General features: G+C 41.3%; 1 protein-coding gene across 6 annotated transcripts in view; it reads left to right on the top strand.

Annotated features, from left to right (window-relative positions):
• The first annotated feature begins 221 nt into the window (after positions 1-221).
• Positions 222-22594, top strand: part of LOC138745870 (protein FAM3C-like) — a 49676-nt gene continuing 27303 nt past the window's right edge. For 5 of the 6 annotated variants that reach the window (XM_069903322.1, XM_069903320.1, XM_069903318.1 and 2 more), the window contains exon 1: positions 222-320. The gene's annotated coding sequence lies outside the window, so the exon portion shown is untranslated. Of the gene's footprint in view, positions 321-9668; positions 9718-22594 lie in introns of all 6 variants that reach the window. The other variant, XM_069903319.1, reaches the window with a different exon arrangement.

The raw sequence follows: 22594 nt of genomic DNA, 5'->3' as shown, positions 1-22594 counted from the left end.
CGGGGGCGGGAGGCCGACCGTCGGCAGGGGGCGGTGTCGGAGGCGGGAGGGCGGCCGTCGGCAGGGGGCGGTGTAGGGGGCGGGATGGCGGCCGTCGGCAGGGGGCGGTGTTGGGGGCGGGAGGGCGGCCGTCGGCAGGGGACGGTGTCGGGGGCGGGAGGGCGGCCGTCGGCAGGGGGCGGTGTCGGGGGCGGGAGGGCGGCCGTCGGCAGGGGGCGGTGTCGGGGGCGGGAGGATGACTCCTTGAGCGAGGAGGCAATGAGAAGAGCAGAGTGAGAGGCAGAAGGATCGGAGGCTGCTGCACGGTGGAGAGGCAGCAGGTCAGTGAGCAACCCCAACCCAACCGATCGTCCGCCTGCCCAGTGTCGCCCGGACTCAGTCCCCCCCCCCCCCACCTCCTCGGAGCCCCTGTTCCCATTCCCGCCTCCACTCCGTGTGCCTGGTCCTTCCCCAAAGATGGAAGGGCAGTTCGGAAGGAAGAGCAGGGGGGGGCATCAGGTTGGTTTCACTCAACGGGTCGCAAAACCAGGGTGGGAGTTGAATCCATCTCCCCGCATCGTTGTTGTGGGGTTTGGGCGTCGTCTACATTTGACAGATATGTCCAACATACACAGCAATCTCCATTGGGACTTCATTGGTGTGGCAGATTTGGGCGATTTAAATTGCTTGTCACAATGCAAATAGAGTTCAGAGATCACTGATTGCCCATGACTAATTGCATATGTGGAAGGAATCCTATGCTGAACAAACCAGCTGAGTTCCTTCAGCATTTCCCAAGTTAGGATGGAGGCAATTTCCAGCTACCAGTGTCCTCTTGTCCTTCCAGCTGTTTGGAAGGTGTTGCCTGAGGTACCTTGATGAGATCTGTTTTAGATGGGTTGCAATGCGGTAAGAGAAGGTTCTTTATCGTTGGTTGCTATAAGCCTCCAGGACCCAGTGGCGGTGACTTTATTAAAATGCCACATTAGGTTAAAAGATGTTTCGCAAGCTCAGATCATGGCCAAGCCAATGTGACTAAAGGTTGGAGGAGGATTATGCAACTTATTAAAGGTGTTTAAATGAACAATTGGGGAACATTTAAATATGCAGGTATACCCCGCTTTCTGAATACTCGCTTTATGCAAATTTAATTTTTACAAAGAAACTTGTGTTTGCTTGTACGAAAAAATGTGGCGAAAGCAGCGTGCCGTTATAGAGCCGGTAGGACAGTCGGTGGGGATGTCCCAAGGCAGCTAGCGGGGCTGTCAAAAATCTGTCTTCCCGATTCTGATCAGTAAAACAACCCTGTATGAACATCATTTCTACTTTACATAGGCTGTGTATTTATCATATCATTCCTGCTTTTACTATATGTCAGTGTCATTTTACGTTTTGTGTGTTATTTAGTGGGTTAATTTTTGGGTCTGGGAACACTCAAAAATCCTTCCCACAAATCACTAGTAATCGCTGTCATGATAATGAATATGAATGAGATGTCCCGGAAGTCACGTGGTATGAGAGAGAGATAAGAGCACAAGCAGGAGAACAAAGGAAACTGGAAAATAAAGTCGCTGAGAAGTTTACCCGATAAAACTTGTGTTCGATGTTTTATTAACTTCACATTTCGGGCCACAAATGTGACATTGGCGACAAGGATGAAAGAAGCTTGAAGAAAATTAAAGACTAAAGAAGATTACAGAGGATTAAAGAGAACTTCAAGGTGATAAGAATTTTCTCTTTGACTAAGTATTTTTGGGGCTGGAATATTTCCTCATGGCTGGGGCAGACGGTGACTTTCTAACGCATAGTGGAATTGCTCATTTTGACTCAACGGGTGATGCAAGCACTGTAAGTGTGAAGTGGAAGGCATGGCTGGAAGAATTTGAATCCTACTCCGACAGTCGTGGCCTATTTCTAGATACCGGTACGGTTGAACAAAAAGCGCAGAGGAGGGCGTTACTTCTTTTCACGGCTGAACCCGCAGTTCGGGAAACATTTAAGACACTTTTGAATACTGGAAGAAAGGATGAGAACCGGAAAGCGGTAGATGCATTAAATGCACACTATGTAGTGACACCAAATGCTACATTTCAATGCCATTTGTTTCGGAGAATGAGACAAGAAGATGGCCAGACAATTGCTCAGTACGTGACGAGTCTATGCCAGCTAGCTGTTGGATGCAATTACATGCCAGCTGATTTGGACAACCAATTATTGGATCAAGTCGTACAGCACTGCAGATCAGATAAACTCAGAAGACGTCTACTGGAAAGAGGGAGTGAGTTGGAACTCACCGATGCTTTACCCATTGCTGCTGCATTAGAGGCTGTTGAAGGGCAATTTCATACCATGACCCTGAAAGACAACTCAAGCCAGCAAATTAAGAGGCTCTCACATCGCCATAACCAGCCAAGATATACGTCGACACAGGACGTGGAGTGTTATCAATGTGGAAACCGAGGTCACTTTGGAAAAGACCCATATTGCCCGGCCAAAGGCAAACTTTGCAGAAAGTGTGGAGGTAAGGACCACTTTGCAAAGAAGTGCAAAAGCAAGTCCAATGCAGACCAGAAGAGGAAGAGTACAACTTCCAAAGGCAAAGCCTGGGGGAAAGGAAAGTATCCTGGAAAGAAAGATACCATTCGCCAGATAGACGGTGACTTTCTAACGCATAGTGGAATTGCTCATTTTGACCCAACAGGTGATGCAAGCACTGTAAGTGTGAAGTGGAAGGCATGGCTGGAAGAATTTGAATCCTACGCCGACAGTCGTGGCCTATTTCTAGATACCGGTACGGTTGAACAAAAAGCGCAGAGGAGGGCGTTACTTCTTTTCACTGCTGGACCCGCAGTTCAGGAAACATTTAAGACACTTTTGAATACTGGAAGAAAGGATGAGTACCGGAAAGCGGTAGATGCATTAAATGCACACTATGTAGTGACACCGAATGCTTGTATCGTTACAAGAGACTATCATTTGGAATTAATGCAGCTTCGGAGATCTACCAGTATGAAATCCATCGAGTGATTCAAGGCGTTCTTGGAGTTGCCAACATTTCTGACGACATCATAGTCCATGCACCAACGAAGGAAGAGCATGACAAATGGTTGAGGCGTGTACTATCTAGACTACAGGAGGCAGGCCTTATCGTGAATGGAAACAAGTGCCAGTTCGGTGTGTCAGAAATGGACTTCATGGGACACAGACTTACACGGGAAGGACTAAACCCTGCAGAGGCCAAGGTGAAAGCTATTGCAGAGGCACGTGCACCTCAGAACGCAACAGAGGTGAGGAGTTTCCTGGGATTGGTCAGTTTTTGTGCAAAGTCATTCCTAATTTCGCTACAGTGGCAGAACCACTAAGGAAACTAACCAGGAAAGGTGTACCTTTTCATTTTGGATCTGAGCAGAAGAAAGCGTTCACAGCGCTGAAGCAAAGCCTGACAGATGCAAAAACTCTTGGATATTACGATCCGGCGGCATCAACCAAAGTCATAGCGGATGCCAGCCCGGTTGGTTTAGGAGCCGTGTTGGTCCAGATGCATGATGGAGGACCAAGAATCATTGCCTATGCCAGCAGATCGTTATCAGATGTGGAAAGAAGATACTCTCAGACAGAGAAAGAAGCACTCAGACTTGTATGGGCCTGTGAGAGGTTCCATGCATATTTATACGGCATTGAATTTGAACTCATCACAGATTATAAGCCATTAGAGGTGATCTATGCTCCTAGATCCAAACCATGTGCCAGAATAGAGAGAGAGGTACTCAGACTACAACCCTACAAATATAAAGTAATCCACATTGCAGGGAAAACAAACATTGCAGATCCGCTGTCCAGATTGGTGAAGGATGGTGGTCCACAATCCAAGTCAGAATTGGGAACAGAAACAGAGAGCTTTGTACGCTTCGTAGCTATTCAGTCGACACCGAAAGCTGTGACTACGAAGGAAGTCGAGAGAGAATCCGAACGTGATCCAGAACTCATGGAAGTAAGAGAATGCATACAGAGTGGACAATGGGACAAGTGTACTCACAAGGCTTACATTCCCATTAGGGACGAACTTTGTTGCATCGGACAGTGTGTATTAAGAGGTTGCAGATTGGTGATACCGCAAAGATTGAGACCGAAGATCGTATCCTTAGCGCATGAAGGACACCTAGGTATTGTTGATACCAAGCAAAACCTCAGGACCAAGATATGGTGGCCAGGTTGTGATAAAGACGCAGAGAAATTTGTTAAAACTTGTCACGGATGTCAAATCACAAGTAGGAGTAATCCGCCAGAACCGATCCGGAGTACGCAACTCCCGACAGGACCATGGATCGACGTAGCTGTTGATTTTCTTGGACCTTTACCGACGGGTGAATCAATTATGGTAGTGATAGATTACTACAGCAGATACTATGAGTACGTGGTGTTGAAGTCCACAACCACTGAAAAAACAATACAAGCATTAGCAGAGATATTCGCAAGATATGGATTACCTGTTACATTATACTCTGACAATGGTCCACAATTCATTTCAGAGACATTTGCGGAATACATGAGGACCACAGGTATCCACCATCATAAAGTAACTCCGAAATGGCCGCAAGCCAACGGAGAAGTAGAGAGACAAAATCAGTCCATTGAAAAACGATTGAGGATTGCACACGCAGAAGGACAAAATTGGCGAGAAGCATTGCTATCTTATGTGGCTGTCTATCGAGCAATGCCTCATGCAACCACTGGAAAAAGTCCTGCAGAAGCATTTTTTGGGAGAAAAATCCGCACAAAAATGCCAGAAATAAAGAAAATCCGAGACGACCAGGAGATGAGGGACCACGATGCTGAAAAGAAAGGTGCAGCAAAGCTGTACACAGATTCGAAACGTGGAGCCAAGTACTCAGACATCATGCCAGGAGATAATGTTCTAGTGAGGCATGAAACTGGTGGTAAGCTAGACACACCTTATTACCATCAACCCTATACTGTCGTATCCAGAAGTGGCAGTATGGTGACAGTCAAGTCTCCGACTGGAGTCCTGTATAAGAGAAATGTCTCAGGTGTAAAAAGGTACCAGTTCAGAGATACATCGGGCGAAGAGGTTGAAAGGCCAATACGAGATGCTGAAACTGAGAGACCTGATGATGTTCCAGAGCACTCCTGATGAAGTGACTAGAGCGCCAGAAACACCCGAAGCCGTGGCGAGCAGCATTTCCGACGCTGAGAGTGAACAACCGAGAAGCGATGACAATATCGCAGGCAGGCCGAAATGAAACCGGAAAGCGCCCAAACGATACGAAGACTTTGTGCCATAGTTTTAATAAGAACTTTGGGACAGTATTTTAATCTTATATCATAAAGTGCATGTATGAGTGCTGTAGGAGGTAAAGTTTATTTCTGATTAAAGGAGGGATTTCATGATAATGAATATGTATGAGATGTCCCGGAAGTCACGTGGTATGAGAGAGAGATAAGAGCACAAGCAGGAGAACAAAGGAAACTGGAAAATAAAGACGCTGAGAAGTTTACCCGATAAAACTTGTGTTCGATGTTTTATTAACTTCACATTTCGGGCCACAAATGTGACAATCGCTTCTTCGCTTTACGTCATTTCACCTTACAAAAGGTTCCGTAGGAATGCTCTAGTTTAGTAAAGCGGGGTATTCCTGTATTTAAATTATTTTATGTTATGAGCCATAAACCCAGCAGCAATAGACATTCATCAAGACAAGTAATTACTTAAAGAAAAGTTGTTTTAAATTATCTTTAAACATGAAAACAGAATCAAACTTTAACTTATCTCTATACTTAACTAACCTAAATTAACCCCCTTCTAATTCTAAGTGCATGTATAAGTAATGTGTGTAAATTTAAGAAAAGTTATTTAGTTCACAGTTCAGTCTCACTTCTTGTTCTTCCAAGTTCACTGGTTATAGGCAATACTGTGCACAGAATTTAACATGTATAAAGTTCACCAGGTTTTGGTGCTCGAAAGGTAAATGGTTACTGCTCAGGAAGATTCTTGAGGGTTTGCAGAGAGAGATTTGTTGTTCCAAGATTTCCACAACTGAGAGGTACCACCATTAGTCACCTCAATGTCTCGCTAATGAAACTTGCCCCATCAGGGTTCTCCAGATGGTAACCTCTTTCTTTCAGGCTACTACAGAGTTCCTTTTTGTTCCACTTATTCCAAGAGGAACATCAGACTGATAGCACTTCCAGCCATCCACTGCTCTGGAGCTTTCTGTTTCAACAAGCTTCCTGGCTTGCACTGTTCAGCTGTTTTCAGTGTCACCCGCACACTAGCTCAGAGAGCTTCTTGAACTTGTCTTCTCTCTCACTCTCTTCCAACTACCAACTGCCAGAAAGTCCATGTGACTTTCTCACTTGCAAAAACCCCACCTTCTTCAGCGAACCACAGGAGTTCTCTTTCTGCTGCCATTTGTTATCTCAGATAAACAAAACCCAGATGTGACCTTTCTGATAGCACACTGTCAGTACTAGTTTTTGCAATGTTCCTGAATATGAATTCTTCAGTCTTTCAAATAAGATCAGTTTTAAAATGTGTGTATGTATGTAACCCACTAATCTTACCAAATTCCTCCTAATATTTATCCATTACAGTAATGTGTGTAAGTTCAGAAAAGTTATTTGGTTCACAGTCCAATCTCTCTTTTCATTCCTCCAAGTTCACTGGTTGCAGGCAATTCTTATACTGTGCAGGCCATCTTCCAAAATGGAGCATTCTTCAAGCTTGCGAACTTGTCCTGTTACAGTCCCAGTTGCTGTCTGCTGGCTGTAACATTGTACAAGTGATCTCTGTGTGTCTCTCTCTTCCGAGAGAAAGCCTGTTTGACTCTCTCTGCTTGCAAAACCACATGACCCTCAGAACAGCAAGCTCTCTTCCAGACAGCAGGATGCTCTTTCATCTGTTGCCTTTTGTAAACAACAATCCATTAGTGAAGTCTCTTGAACACTCTTCAAAGCTCTTTGAAAAATCTCTGAGGCCCCCATATGTCCAACATGAGGTAGAGCTCCAGTATTTCAAATAAGATCTGTTTTAAAGTGTTTGTATGTAACCTATTCTAACAAACCTTTTCCAATTTATCTCCCAAAAACATATCTGTATATATATCTATATATTCTGTCACAGTTATGGATAAGTATTACTTGAAGGCACAAAACAAAATTGGTTTCACCATGGATTAAAATAGAAATTGAAGATGATGATAAATCTTTAAAGCCAAGTTGTCAGAGGAAAAGGGATACCTGCAAGTGTCAGGCCTTTACTAAAAAAAAGCCTGCAAGGACAAGCCAGAAACTATGGGCAAGTGAGCTTCAAAGTTCAGATTTATTGTCAGAGTATATACATGACATCACATACAATCCTGAGATGCTTTTAAATTTCATATTAGTTACTGGAACAATTTCTGAGAGATGGGAGCTATTTGCATTTGGCAAGGCTTGAATTAGTGAGAGAGAGCCAGCATAACTTTGTGGGAAATTGTGCTTCCTGAATTTGATTTTTTTTTAAACATAGAGCTGATCAAAAATATTGAGGTCAATGCAGTAGATTGTTGTGTACATTTTGCAAAGTTTTTGCCTAGGTCCTGCATGGTAGGCTTATCCGGAAGGATAGATCACATGGGATTAAGGGTGAGCTGACCAAATGGATACAATACTGCTTGGAGGTAGGTTGTTCTGCACATCAGGAAGGTAGGGGGGAGAGAGAGAGTGCTAATAAAACATTTTGTTCAATGCCATAAATCTTTTACATTATTTTCTTTGATGAGGTAATAACGTGAAGTCAAGGATTTGAAGTGGAAAGCTGCAATGTGAATTATTGGGTTCAGCTTTGTATTCATTAACTCGCATTACAGCAAACCTTTAAGCATACATTCCTTTTCTCTGAACCAATGTACAGCATTGATTGCAAGATTAATGGAGGCAGATGGTTCATCCATTCGGTATGGTACCCCTTGAATACACTTCCCACCACCTGTGTCCATATGTGCAAACTATCTCCCGTTTTGTGATTATTGAGGCCAAAGTTGGAACAGTATTCTCCTCAACTGTTCCTAGGTCTTGATCAACCAACATACTCTTCCTCAGTCACCAAGATGCTGTCCTGGCGCAGTGAACTTTATTACCAATATCAGCCTTTATTGAGAGGTGGCTTCCCAAACATGTGAAGTGTCTTCTAGGATCTTGCCACAAATATTTATTGTCAGATGGTAGTGTGGTGTAGCAGGAATATATGGTTGATGACTTGTGTCCTTTCATTCTTGACTATAATAGACCCATCTTCTTGTACAAGTCTTTAGCACCTTTTACACTGGCACCTTGTCCTAGTAATTGATGGCCAATCTACCGGTTAACTGTGAAAGCTCTTTAATCTGCACGCAGGTATCATCAGATGCTCGGGATGGTACTACCTAGATTAGCCCAGTGTGAAAAGGACATAGGGTATCCTGGGATAAAGTAGTGTTGGATTGATAATGTTTTTGTGGGAGTGCAAGAAGATGAAAGAAACAAAAGACTGAAAAGAAAGTATAAACTTTGCCAACCTATATAAATCTTTATAAATGTCTAAAGGACTGTGGGGAAAGTCACTGGAGGAGAGAGAGAGAGATGGCAGACTTGCCGTCCCAGAATTCCGTGTGGCAGAGAAACCCCTTCATGAGTGCTCTGTGCATACAGCCCTTTCCCTGTCGCATGGAATTCTGGAAGGGCAAGTCTGCATTGCTCTTTCCCCACAGTCTTTATAAATTGTGCCGCTATGTGTTTTACACCGCTTTCGCACGGTCTTTTATAAATCTCTAAAAGTTTATATAGGACGGCACAACAGCAGGGACTGAAGGGCTGTAAATAAAGTTTAATTATGTTATGATTAGGTATGAATAATTTTGTTTAAATACAAGATCATAATACATTGATCAGGATTTATGGCAGGTCCATCATTGCTTGATGCATCACTCAGACATCACTGGTGGCAGATAGACTCCCCTATCCCCGGGGATGCCTTGTGATGAGTCTGAAAGGACACAGAGAACAGTGGTCCACTGTGAAAGGCAAAAGCGGCTTCCTTAACCGATTCACTGGTTAGACAGTAGGCCCTTTCATGTCAGGCCTCCACCTGGAGGCTGGCTATGAGCTCGGAGGGGAAATGTAAACTTACTTTTCATAAAGCAGCCCTAAAAGGCTGCTCCTGCTTAGCATTCATGTTGAACGGCACCTCGTAGTGCCCTCCAGAGCCGACGGAGACGGGGCGACTGATGCCAAAGCACCACTCGTCATAAATGTGCGTCAGAGCCACGGCCACCTTCCCTACCCATAACCCCTCATGCAGCTGGAACCGCTCTATGTTTCCCAGAACAGTTCCAGCTGTGTGGAGGATTGTAGGTTGGGAAGACAGCTATCGCTCTGCTGCATTTTGAGCTGCAGAGAGCGGTCCCAAAGTCCAAGGTGGCCCAGTGAGGTCTCGGAGCAACTGGCGGGGCTGTCACAGCCCACACCAACTGCCCCTGCCCTGATGGCCCCCACTGACTGCCCTTGGGGTAATGGAAGGTGAGGAGTGGGTGGGAGGGAGAAGGAAGATGGGTCGCTGGCATCATCAGCCTGCCCCTAACCAACCTCTTGCAGAGGCATTACATTCATGTGAGGCAGCAGAATGCAGTACTCCGCCAATTATATTTCCCCAGGATGGATTGCAGTCAGTGCCTTGGAGCTGGCCACGGCTCATTCACGGAGGTAAGTCTCCCAACATAATGGCGGAAAATCTCTGCATTTACAGTCAGGTTTTTTCACTGCATGAAAGGGCCTAGTGCAGTGGTTCTCAACCTTTTTCTTTCCACTCACATACCTCTACAAGTAATCCCTATGCCATTGGTGCTCTGTAATTAGTAAGGGATTGCTTAAGGTGGTATGTGAGTGGGAAGGGAAGGTTGAGAATCACTGCTCCAGACCCAAATGTTACTGAAATATTTTGTATGAGAAAAATGGTCATTGGTCCATTTCCTTTGGAGTTCTGAAACCAAGCACATAACGAGTCAATTAGTTATGATTAAAACAGTGGTTTTCAACCTTTTTCATTCCACCTACATACCACCTTAAGCAATCCCTTACCAATCACAGAGCACCTATGGCATAGGGAATACTTAAAATGGTATGGGAGTGGAAAGAAAAAGGTCGAAAACCACTGGCTGAGTGTGAAAAGGGCTTTTGAAAATGTTGCTGAAAGCCTTGAAGCCAAGGCTTTAAGCCTGTGCTAATGTAGCTTGACTGGGAGTCATTGAGCGTGTGCATGTTTTTCTCTGAAGAAATAAAACTTATGAAGTCAATAGATGCAATGTAAATGATCTTGTTGCCATGTTTCACATTACAGGTGGCCCTTAATTTATGAATTTTTGGGATCATGCAATTGTCTCATTAGAGTTGGTGTCCTCCATTTATGGATTGTGTTGTGAGAGCAACTGGTAGGTAATGTTGGCAATAAAGAGCAATTAGCTTTCCAGTTGCATGGAGAGCAATTTGTCAATCTAAGTGTGGCAATAAAGATTGCAATCAACTCATCTAACACTTGTCAAAGAGAATTGGGGTAGTTAGGGGAGGTGGGTGGCACATGGTTTGCAGCATGATGAAAAAGCAAGAGATTAATTTGCTCCATCCCCTGAAAGGAGACATGATGTACATTTTTTTTTTAATTTTAAAATTTGATGTTTTTAAGTGCTTACACTATTTTGACCAAGGCTTTTAAAACTTGAAGTGTACCATAGATTTTGCATGAAAACAACTGGGAAACACCTTTAGCTCCTTGAATTCCTGCTTTAATCCTTTTGTAAATCAATAGATATCTGTGCCACTTTCTGCTTCAGACATGCAAGAACTTGAGATTTTGCAGTCTGTTTATTTTGGCTCAACAGCAGTGTCAAATATAGCATGAAATGATGTTGGTGCAGGTTATAGTTTTTTAAGCATGGCATTTACTTGTTTATCATTAGTCAGATGATTGCGTGTTAGGTAAGGTTTGAGGCAGTTTCAAATAAAATTTATTTCTGAAGTCCAAGAAAATTTATAGTTCTTGGTTCTTTTCCAAAACAGTCCGTGAGTCATGGAACTTACACAGATTAAAGAGGAGGAAGTGATTACTGCCTTAGGCATACAAGGGTGGATAAATCCCCAGGGCCTGACAAGGTATTCCATTAGACCTTTGGGGGAGGCTACTGTTGAAATTGCAGGGGCCCTGACAGATGTCCTTAGCCATTTGGAGGTTCCAGATGATTGGAAGGTAGCTTGTGTTGTTTTGTTGTTTTTTAAAAAGGCTCTAAAAATAATGCAGGAAATCATAGGCTGGTGAGCCTGATGTCAGTAGTGGATAGATTATTGGAAGGTGTTCTAAGAGTCGTATATACAATATTTGGATAAACAAGGTCTAATTAGTAATGGTTAGCATGGCTTTGTAGGTCATATTTAACAAATCTTGTAGAGTTTTACAAGGAGATTATAAGGAAAGTTGATGAAGGAAAAGGTGTGGATGTTGTCTGCATGGACTTCATTAAGTCTTTTGACAAAGTTCCTCACGGGAGGTTGGTCAGGAAGGTTCAGTAGCTTGGTGTTCATGGTAAAGTAGTAAATTAGACATTGGCTTTATGGGAAAGCCAGAGAGTGCAGCAGATGATTTCCTCTGATTGGAGGCCTGGGACTAGTGGTGGACCTCAAGGATCACTGTTATTTGTCATTTTTATCAATGATCTGGATAATATGGTAAATTGGATCAGCAAGTTTGCAGATGACACAAAGATTGGCGGTGAGGTGGACTCTTATGGTTTTTAGACTGAAATGTCAGGAAAATAGTGGAAAAAATTAACATAATTACTGCCCATGTAGTCGTTCACGCTGGATGCCTTTTTAGACTGCAAGTCCCTGAGTGCAACAGTCCTGGTCATTGGATGTGCAGTAGAATGGAACACTGTCAATGAATTTACACAGTACGATTTACACTGCAGGCTTCCTCCAAAAAGTAGTAGGGGTCCTGTAGGATAAATCACGGTGCAGGAATTGACTCAAAATTCCTGCACATTCCTTTTTAGACTGCCCGTGTAGTGGCAAAATTCCTTGTTTGTGCCATTACATGCCTGCAGTCTAAAAACCATAAATGAGGAAGACTGTCAAAGCTTACAGAGGGATCTGGACCAGCTGCAAAATGGCAGATAGAATTTAATGCAGACAGATTTGTTGATTTTTTTTTAAGTGCTTACACTATTTTCACCAATTTTTTTTTTCGAAACTTTATTTATTAATTTTAACATATGAAGAAAGTAAGTAATTCACGTACAGAAAAAATACAAAATAAAGTAATACAAGTACAAAGTAACATAGTTAATACAATACCAATCTCGGCATCTCCCCCTAACAACTAAAAACTAAGACTAAAAAAAAACTATTTTTAACCCCTAAACCCCCCCTCCCCACCCCCACGATAAAGAGTGAAGAATTAATACTATTAGTATAATAAAAAATATATATATATCTTAAAAAAAAGATCGATATATATAAAAAAAACAAAAAAAAATTAATTAAGTATTAATTATTAATCCAAAACATTTTTATTATATAAGAATATATATGAAAAAACAAAAAGAACTTAAACGAAAAAAAAAACAACTAATAATAAAAAAAACTAAAAAAAAGAAAACATATATATATATAGCAAAAATATATAAATAAAAAAAGTTTTTTTAAAGAAAAAAAATGATTAATTCAAACTTATTTAAATTGTATATAATCAATAAATGGGGTCGACTTTACCTCATAAAAAGACATCTTATCTTGTATAGAAAAAGATATTCTTTCCATAACCAAACAAAACTTCATCTCTGAATACCACCTTTCACCAAGTTTTTAAGCTCTGAAATGCACCTGAGATTTTGCATGAAAAGGAATGGGAAACACCTTACTTCATAAATTCCTGCTTTATAAAGCATTTTTTTAAATAAAATCCTTTTGTAAATCAATGGATATCTGTCACTTTCTGCTGTGGTCTGCTTCAGACATGGGGTTGAAACAAGAACTTGAAAGTACAACCCAACAAAATGTTCTCCGGACCTCTGTGCAAAACGTGCAAACACACAAGCAGACATAACCTGCATGCAGACAAGAGATCCAGATGCAGTACATAGATACATATATAAAAATAAAGAAATATTGTTTAATAAATATAGGTAGTAGTCTCAGAAATTTCCTGAAATTGGCATTGCAGGTAGATAAGGTCTTAAAGAAAGCTTTTGGCAGATTGGCCTTCATAAACCAAAGTAATGAGTTTTGGTGTTGGGGTGATTTGTTTTTTTTTCATAACTTTGTTTATTCGTTCAACAAAGTTATTACATACAATAAAAAAGTACATATTATGAATGATTTAAAAAAAAATTATATTAAAAAAAAGAAAAGAAAAAAGAACCCCCCCCCCTCCCCCTCTCAGCCAAATCTCTTTAGGAGAGCCAAAGAAAGAGAAAAAAAAACTGAAATATATTTACTAAAATCTAATCAAGGTAAATCTAAATGTAAATATTCTAAATATAAAGACCACTTATTTAAAAAAAGAATAATTATCATGTAAAACATACGTGATTTTTTTCCATTACTAAACACGTTTTCATCTTATTATGCCATCTATTAATCAATCACATTAGCATTTTTCCATGTACTTGCTATACAATTTTTTTGCAACAGATAAAGCTAAATACACAAAAGCAATCTGAAATTTGTCTAATCCCAAATCTTTCAAAGGATTCAACTCACCCAACAAAAATATTGTCGGATCCAGAGGTATTTTGATCTTACACAAATATTCCAAAAACAATTGAATTGCTTTCCAAAAAAATTGTATATGTACACATAACCAAACAGCATGAAAAAAAGTTCCAACCGAATTACCACATCTAAAACAAGAATCTGATTCATTAAAACCATATTTTTTAAACTTTTCAGGTGTGAAATACAATTGATGTAAAAAATTGTAATTAACCATTGCATAACGAACATTTATCAATCTAGTAACTCTATCATGACAGATATCTAACCAATTATCCTCAGAAAAAGTAAAATTAATATCCTTTTCCCATTTATTCTTAGATCTATTCCATCCCTTTTTCTACATACTTTCCTGTAATATGGTACATCAATGAAATATATCCCTTTTTTGGTGCAGTCACAAGAAAAGATTCAAATTTAGTCAATTCAGGTAAAATCATATCTCTACCAAATATTTGTTTTACTAGGGATCGAAGTTGATAATAGACGTTATTATAATAACATTATGATAATAAAAGAGGTATTGGGGTGTTATTGATGAAGTTGTACAAGACATTGGTGAGGACACATTTGGAGTATTTTGTGCACATTTGATCATCTAACTACAGGAAAGGTATCAATCAGATTGAAAGAGTGTTGAGGAGTTTTACAAGAATTTTGCCAGGACAACATTCTTATTACAGGGAAAGATTAAACAGTTTTGTGGTTTTATTTCTTGGGGTGTGGAAGAATGAGGGGAGATTTGATAAAATTACGATAGGTACAGATGGAGTAAAAGCAAACATTTTTTTTCCACTGCAGTTGAGAGATTAAAAACTAGAGGACATGGGCAAAGGCTGAAATGGAAAAACTAAAGGGAACATTAGGAGAAATCTCTTTGCACAGAGAGTGGTGGAAGCGTGGAAGGAACTGTCAGTTGAATTGGTAAATGCATGCTCAATGTTGACATTTAAGAAATATTTGGACAGATACATGAATGGGAGGGGTATGGAGGGATGTGATCTGGGTGCAGGTATGACTAGGCAGAATAATAGTTTGGCCCAGGCTAGAAGTGCCTGTTTTTATACCGTAGTGTTCTATGGTTCTGCATCCTATCCAGAAATAGGAACTCTGCGTTTTTCAGTTGAAAGCTAACTATCACCATGAAATGAATCATGAAAGATGTGCTCAAATATATTTTTTTTGTAAGCACTCTTGCTTTTGTTTTGGATGTTTCAAGAGGATCATTCTCATTTGTCTCCCAGGACAGAGGCTGTAGTTACCTTATAGAAACACCCTTCCTCTCCTTTCCCTTCATCTCTTGAAATTGTTGTCAGTTCCACAAGCACTGCTGGCCTTTCTAGAATGCCTGTATTTCAACAAGTAAAATTGAGTAGGTTTCCACTAGCCAGTCACACTTCCATCACACGCCAACCCCAACATTCCATGTTGATGTTACGTCAGAAGATACTAGATCTCACTCTGTTACAGTAATGGAGAAATTCAAAATTGGAATGTTGTAAGTACAGAAACACCTGGTATCCAGCACATATGAGGATTAGTGGATGCTGGATCAGTGAATTTGCTGGTTGTGTGATAAGTGAACTGACTGCTAAGTGTGCCAATTTTAAATGTTTGTATTTTTTACCTATTTCTGTGAATTTTTAATTTTGTTTTTGACAGCTGCTTGAGGCTGCAGGTGGCTTGAATTCCAGATAGTGGGGATTTTACTGTAGTTGACTACAGGCAGTTTCAGACAGACCTGGGTATTAACCAGATGAATAAATGAATGGATCTCTACAAAATGCACATGACGGGTTTCCAATTCTCAATGTATTGGAAGGCTAATCAGAATCAGAATTTGTTATGAACATGTCACAAAATTCCGTTTTGTGGCAGCAGATAATAGAATTATAGAATGCTGTGACACAGAAAACAGACAATTTGGCCCCTCTAGTCTATGCTGACCATCATTTCCCTAGTCGCACTGACCTGCTCCCATACCATAACCCTCCAGTCCTCTCACATCCATGTACCTATCCAGTTTACTCTTAAAAACATACGATTGTGCCTGTATTCAGCACATCAGATGGTAGCTCATTCCACACACCCCCACTCTAAGTGAAAAACCTCCCCTAAACCTCTCCCCTTTAGCTCAAAGCTATGACCTCTTATTTTTAAGACTTGTAAAAGCCTATTCGCATCCATTCTGTTTATACCTCTCATAATCTTGTAAATCTCGATCGTCTCCCCTCACTTTTCTTTGCTCTAAGGAATAAATTCCTAACCTGTTTAATTTTAACCTGTTTAATCTTTACCTGTAACTCGACTCCTGAAGACCCAGCAATGTTCTAGTAAATCTCCTCTGCACTCTTTCAATTTTACTGATATCCTTCCTATAGTTAGGTGTCCAGAACTGCACACAGTATTCCATATTTGGCCTCACCAATGTCTTAAACAACTTCAACATAACATCCCAACTCCTATACAAAATACTTTGATTTATAAAGGCTAAGATACCAAAAGCTTTCTTTACAACCCTGTCCACATGTGACGCCATCATCAGGGAACAATATATCTGCACTCCAAGATCCCCCTGTTCCTCTGCACTTCTCAGTGCCTTATAATTTATTGTATATCTCCTACCTTGGTTTACTCTTCCTAACTGCATCACCTCACACTTGTCTGCATTAAACTCTTAGCTGGCAATTTCTGGCCCATTCTCTTAGTTGGTCCAGGTCTCTCTGGAAGCTTTGATAACCTTCCTCACTGTCCATAACACCTCCTATTTTTGAATCATCAGCTTGCTGATCCAATTCATAATTTTATCATCCAGATCATTATATAAAGCAGAAAAGGGTGGCTAAAGTGGTCCCTTGGAGGATATGAGGGGGGTGGGGGGGGGGGGGGGAGCGGAATTGATATTGGGTAATGAGGAAATGGCTGAGACTTTTGTGTCGGTCTTCACGGTGGAGGACATGCCTACCATACAAAAGACACATGCTATGGATGTGAAGGGAGGTGAGGACCTGGATTTAAAGCTATCACTAAAGAGGGAGTACTGAGCAACCATGGGTCTAAAGATAGATAAGACCCCTGCAGTGGCTTAGGGTTGGTGTCACCCAGTGCAGTAACTCATGGTGTTCCTCTCCTCCCCCCATGAACCTCCTCTCGTACCAGACCATACAAAATCCTTAGTAATGTTTTTTGAACTAATGTTACTTGTAAATCGTAATTCCCATATATCACTGAATATAATGGCAAAATCAGTGAGATGAACGATGAGCAAATTTAAAATTACACATGCACAGTTTAAATGTATTTGTATTTACATTGTTTCATGTGGTTAAAGTGAAAATTTGGTAAGAAAACAATAGAATTTGAAATAAAAATAAAATATAGAATAATATGTGATAAATACAGTTGTAAATTGCTTAAATGTAATATTTCTTAGATTATATGAATACTAACAACAAAATAGTTTTGTACAATCTTTCCATATTGAATTACAACATTGTTAGTAACAATGGTCCCAAGACAGATTCCTGAGGCACACCACTGGTCACAGGTCTCCAATCCAAGAAGCAACCATCCACTACCACCCTCTTGCTTCACCAACACAGCCAATTTCGAATCCAGTTTACCACCTGTCCTTGAATACCTAGTGTCATAACCTTCTGAACTAACCTCCCATGTGGGACCTTGTCAAAGTCTTTACTAATGTTCATTTAGACAACATCCACAGTCTTCATCCATCTTCCTGGTAACCTCCTCAAATAAAACTCCACGAAGTTTGTTAACATGACCTACCATGAACAAAGCCATGCTGACTGTCCTTAATCAGGCCACGACTGTCCAAGTACCTATATATCCTGAATCTCAGAACTCCTTCCAATAATGTACCTGCTACTGATATCAGGCTCACTGGCCTATTTTTGGAGCCTTTTTTAAACAATGGGACAACATGAGCTACCCTCCAATCCTCTGGCACCTCAGCTGTGGCTAAGGACATTTTGAAAATATCAACCTGGACCCATGAAATTTCCGCCAAGAATGTGCCTGCTGAAGCAGATTCAGACCTGTGGAATGGTCATTCAGGAGGCAGCGCTGAAAACGCAGCACTGGCCATGGAAGGGACAGCTTCACGGTAGGTGCCTCAGAGCGCACTCCAGCTCCTGTCCCTTCGGGCTGTCAGGTTTGGGATGGCTGGCTATTAGAGCTGGGACAGCCAGTGCTGGCCGCTCCACAGTGTGGGGACTGATATCGGGCTGTTGGGAGAGAGTGGGGCAGTGGGATCAGTGTGGGGACATCCCGCATGGGACGTCCCCGCACTGACAGCCCATACTGGCTGCCCCTGCCCTGACATTCTGCACCGGGAGGCAGGGCCAGCTGGGAGGCGAGCTGTCAGGTGCTCGCAGCTGACTGTCATCCCCTTAGCAGCCGCTTTCAGGTGGCTGCATTCATGTGCCAGTGGGACCTCAGTGCTCCGGCGATATCCCTCCCGGAGGAGCATTACAAAGTTCACCTCACATGCGACTCCTGCGCTTTCAAGTGGCCTCCCGACAGATATGCGGCTTTACATCAGGGGATTTTGGCCACATGAAAGTGCCTTGTGAGCGTAGATTTCCTCCCACGTCCCAAAGACTTGGGGGTTGGGAGGTTAATTGGCTGTTGTAAAATGCAAAGTTTAAGAAAGAAATTTGTGTCCTTGGAACTTTGAGACAGTCAGCTTACCTTTGGTATGAGAAAACATTTAGAAATCAAAAACTGAGTACAGGTAGTTAGTGGGGATCTTAAAGAACACGTTGCCTTAAGTTTTTCAGAGGAATTAAGTTAAAGGCAAGATATAATTTAACTAGATTCCCAAAAATATTTTATTAAGGCTTAAGACATACAACACAGTAGCAGGCCATTTTAGCCCAAAAGTCTCTGTTGCCCAATTTACAACCAATTAACCTACTCCGTCCACCCCCCCCCCCCCCCCCAGCCCCCACGTAATGTTTTGAATGAATCGAATTAATTCAGTCTTTTACTCAAAAAGACAGAAAATAGAATATGGAGTGGACAACTCTGGTTGAATTGGTGATCAACCTGATTGCTAACTCCACACTGCATTTCTGCCTTTTCATCGTAACTTTCCACCTACTTCACAAGAATCTGCTTCAAAGAAAAAGACTTCAGGCCTGAAACATTAGGCCTTTTCATGCAGTGAAAAAGCCTGACTGCAAAGGCGGAGATTCTCCACCCTTAATTCGGGAGAATTACCTCTATGAATGCACCGTTTCTGACTCCAAGACGCCAACTGCAATCCCTCTTGGGGAAGGATCATCGGTGGAGCACTGCGCTCCACCGCTTCACATGAACATAATGCTGCTGCAAGAGGGTGGCTAGTGATGACATCACGATGATGCCATCAGCCAGTGACCCACCTCCCCTCTCCCTCCATGATCCCTCCCTGACGGGAGCAATCAGATCAGGCGGGGCAGCCGGCAGGAGCAGTCAGGTTGAGCGGTCGGTGGGGTGGCCAGCAGGGGTCCGACAGGGCTGGGAAGGCTGGTGGAAACTGTCACGGCGGGGGGGGGATGGGGGGAGCTAGTGGGGGCCTTTTGCTTGCCTTAGATGCTGTGAGTTGTTCCAGCACTTTTGTGCATTGCCTCAAAGCTTCTATCAGCTTTAGAGGAAATTCATCCCATTTCTGCCTTCAATAGGTGAGCCATTATATTGAGATGATGTCTAATTCTAGTTTTTACCCCACAAGTGGATGTGTCCAACCTATTATGACTCACCCTGATAGGGTGAATTTTATTTGAAATTCTTGATGGTCATTAAATTGATATTTCTGGTTTTATTCACCAAAACTTTGGAGCTCTGGAATTAAAAGGGAACAAAAACATTTCCCTGTTGTTAATCCAGCATCTATAATTTGATCAAATAACTCTGAAACCAGTGAAGTGTACCTTGACCCCTGGCAACTCCCATGTGTAGCTTACTGGAGATCCCATGAGACTGCTGCAGAACCATATTTGGGGGTTGAGATGGTTGCTTGTTCCTTTTTTTTTAAACTGTATTTAAAATTTTATGACATGAATACAATAAAAATTACATTTAAAGAAATAATAAAAAATAAGATAATAAAAATTAGAATTTCTTCTTTTCTTTCTTTGGCTTGGCTTCGCGGACGAAGATTTATGGAGAGGGTAAAATGTCCACGTCAGCTGCAGGCTCGTTTGTGGCTGACAAGTCCGATGCGGGACAGGCAGGCACGATTGCAGCGGTTGCAGGGGAAAATTGGTGGGTTGGGGTTGGGTGTTGGGTTTTTCCTCCTTTGTCTTTTGTCAGTGAGGTGGGCTCTGCGGTCTTCTTCAAAGGAGGTTGCTGCCCGCCGAACTGTGAGGCGCCAAGATGCACGGTTTGAGGCGAGATCAGCCCACTGGCGGTGGTCAGTGTGGCAGGCACCAAGAGATTTCTTTAGGCAGTCCTTGTACCTCTTCTTTGGTGCGCCTCTGTCACAGAGGCCAGTGGAGAGCTCGCCATAAAACACGATCTTGGGAAGGCGATGGTCCTCCATTCTGGAGACGTGACCTACCCAGCGCAGTTGGATCTTCAGCAGCGTGGATTCGATGCTGTCGGCCTCTGCCATCTCGAGTACTTCGATGTTAGGGATGAAGTCGCTCCAATGAATGTTGAGGATGGAGCGGAGACAACGCTGGTGGAAGCATTCTAGGGGCCGTAGGTGATGCCGGTAGAGGACCCATGATTCGGAGCCGAACAGGAGTGTGCTATGACAACGGCTCTGTATACGCTTATCTTTGTGAGGTTTTTCAGTTGGTTGTTTTTCCAGACTCTTGTGTAGTCTTCCAAAGGCACTATTTGCCTTGGCGAGTCTGTTGTCTATCTCGTTGTCGATCCTTGCATCTGATGAAATGGTACAGCCGAGATAGGTAAACTGGTTGACAGTTTTGAGTTTTGTGTGCCCAATGGAGAAGTCGGGGGGGCTGGTAGTCATGGTGGGGAGCTGGCTGATGGAGGACCTCAGTTTTCTTCAGGCTGACTTCCAGGCCAAACATTTTGGCAGTTTCCGCAAAACAGGACGTCAAGCGCTGAAGAGCTGGCTCTGAATGGGCAACTAAAGCGGCATCGTCTGCAAAGAGTAGTTCACGGACAAGTTGCTCTTGTGTCTTGGTGTGAGCTTGCAGGCGCCTCAGATTGAAGAGACTCATTAAACTATACAAATTAACCCCCCCAATAATTATAACACAACATTAATCATCTAATATAAAATTAGTCCAACCCTCCCCCCAAAATAGAGTGAAGAATTAATTAACAATGTTGTAAATAAAATAGAAAAAACCCCACTTACAAAAAAAAGGATAAAACTTAACAAAAAAAAAATCAATACTAAAATAATACCCTTAAACATATATTTAAGTCAAACATAATACATGTATTTAACAAATGAAATCCACTTTAAAACTAAGTTCAAATATTAAAATCATATATCAACCACATATCTGTTATACAAAAAAATCATAATTAATAATACATAAATACAGAATTTCCATTAATACCAAGTTTCCTTTATAATTCATCGAGATAACAAAAACATCCCTTAGAAAAACAATCAGATAAACTTTTTATTCCCTTCCCCTCCCCTTATATAAAAAGAAGAAAAAAAAATTCAAACTCTTCTAAAATTCTCCATATTATTTATAACATCTTCAAAATTCTCTATCGAAATTAACTTAATTTTATTAAATTCTTCTCCCTCAATGTATTTGTACTTAATTTTCTTCTTTTTCTTCTTATCACCTTTCCCCTCATCTTCCTCTTCATCTAATTCAACATCCTCAATTTTTGACTTATTATCTTCTGTGACATCATCCTCTTAAAAAAGAAAGAAAAAAGAGAAAAAAAAACCCAAAAAAAGAAAAAAAAAGGAGAGAAAAAAACCTCCTAATTCCCTCTCAATTACAATCAGAAAACAAAAAGAGTTAAAAAAAAATAATTATTTATTTTAAAAAAATAATTAAAAAAAACCTTCACTTCTTAACCCAAAAATTAAAAAGAAAAAAAAACAGGTCGGAGGTCACAACTACCTCCTCCTGTTTAAACCGCCCAAAGCGGTAACTCCCCCAAAATATTGGGTGTGAGATAACTCACAGGTAGCTGATGACTTCTGGAAACTAATGCCCACCCAGTTATCTCTCCCAACTCCCATTTCATTAAACTATCATCATTATTTAAACTATTTAAACTCTTCTCAAAAAAAAAGATAAAAGATTTATTTTTTTAAATCAACGTTACCACTTCGGTCACCATTGCTTCCATTTCTTTTAAAAATCTGGATCCCACCTTACATCTCTACTCTCTTTGGAGACCTTGAAGGACTACATCATTCCTGAAACTGCATGATTGGTAGAGACTGAGCAAAGTCCATAACCTCTTTAGGATTGTCAAAGAACTTTGGCTAATTTCCATCCTAAAAAATCTTCAGTACTGCAGAATACCTGAATGTTGCCTTATGTCTTTTTTTCCACAACCGTTCTTTCACAGAATTAAATTCGCGTCGTTGAAACATAATTTCTTGACTCAAATCTTGATAGAAGAAAACAGGATTACTCTGAACCATCAAGGGTGATCTATTTTGCTGGGCATTTCTAGTAACCATACGTAAAATTGTCTCTCTGTCACAATAGTTTAAACAACGGATCAAAACAGATCTTGGATTCTGTCCTGAAAAAGATTTTCTTCTTAAAACTCTATAAGCACATTCCAGTATTAAACCTTCAGGGAATTTATCCTGTCCTAACACTCATGGAATCCATTCAGTAAAATATTT

This window comes from Narcine bancroftii, chromosome 11 (genome assembly GCF_036971445.1).
Source record: "Narcine bancroftii isolate sNarBan1 chromosome 11, sNarBan1.hap1, whole genome shotgun sequence".
NCBI lineage: Eukaryota > Metazoa > Chordata > Chondrichthyes > Torpediniformes > Narcinidae > Narcine > Narcine bancroftii.
This window is presented reverse-complemented; position numbering and strand designations above follow the sequence as displayed.